Below are 1422 nucleotides of genomic sequence, written 5' to 3' on the forward strand. Positions count from 1 at the left end.
GTGGTGGGTGACGGGAAGCCAGATTCTCTGCTATGGAACCTCTCTCCAATTGATTTTGGTTAATTTTTATTTATTTAATTTTTATTTTAATTCATTTCCCTATCCACATTTGTTTGCAGGGGATTTACCTACATGTTGCTGCCTTTTGCAGCCCTCTAGCTCTTTCCTGGGCTGTTTTACAGCCTTTTTAGTGCCGAAAAGTTCGGGTCCCCATTGACTTCAATGGGGTTCGGGTTCGGGACGAAGTTCGGATCGGGTTCGGATCCCGAACCCGAACATTTCCGGGATGTTCGGCCGAACTTCTCGAACCCGAACATCCAGGTGTTCGCTCAACTCTACACATGAATGCTACTCCCAGGATAGAAGCGCATTCACACCTGAAGGTGCCACTCCTTAAAGACAAAAATAAAATCACTGAAAAAAGATACAAAACATCCTGCACAATATAATAGTAAATATGCGGATATGCATGGCTAAATTTATTGGCCCCTTTACAGAGGCCAATGATCTGGCAATAATAATCAATAATAATATTACATAGTGACAAATCAGTCAACAATTAAAACAAGATGAGTGCGGTCCCTACTAGTGACAGCTTACAGTCCATGAGGAAATATGGGTGGCACCAAAGGTAAAAAGTGTTTTCTTTGTACAGTGGTTCAGCAAATGTAATAAAATGGATGAATTCCTATAAAGCTGCATGAGCAGGTCACAAGTCAGTATCTGTGGTGCTTCTGAGTACATGGGGTGTGATGGATACTGTTGGATGAAAGGATCAGGTTCTGAGGAATAATGTTCAAGAGAGGTAAATGGAGAAGAGACAGAATAGGGGATGCAATGTGTTTTTAGGCTGTGTTTATTACTATGGGAATTAGAAATTAACCTAATTGCCTCGGGTTCCAGAAAAGTGGTGCAGCATGTTTAGGGCGGTAGACAGAGATAAGGGAGAAGGTGTAAGGTACTGTAGTACTGTTGGCACAAGACAACCTGGATATTCCACAATGCTTCTGGAAATATGTTCTATGGACAGATGAGACAAAATTTATTTTTATTTTTTTAGCACAAATGCACAAATGCACAATGCTATGTTTACACATCAACCAGCACCAATCTCATCCCAGCTGTGAAGTATAGCATAGGAGGCATTATGGCTGCTTTGAGGGAGCAATGACTTTTAGGCCTCTTTCACACTACAGTTTTTTTTTTCCGTTTGCGGGCCGTTTTTTGCGATCAGTATACGGAACCATTCATTTCAATGGTTCCGCAAAAAAAAAAAACGGAATGTACTCCGTATGCATTCCGTTTTTCCATTTTTCCGGTCCATTGAAACATAGAACATGTCCTATTATTGCCCGCAAATCACGTTCCATGGCTCCATTCAAGTCAATGGGTCCGCAAAAAAAAGGAACACATACGGAAATG

Source organism: Bufo gargarizans, chromosome 5, assembly GCF_014858855.1.
Source record: "Bufo gargarizans isolate SCDJY-AF-19 chromosome 5, ASM1485885v1, whole genome shotgun sequence".
In the NCBI taxonomy this organism is placed as follows: Eukaryota; Metazoa; Chordata; class Amphibia; order Anura; family Bufonidae; genus Bufo; species Bufo gargarizans.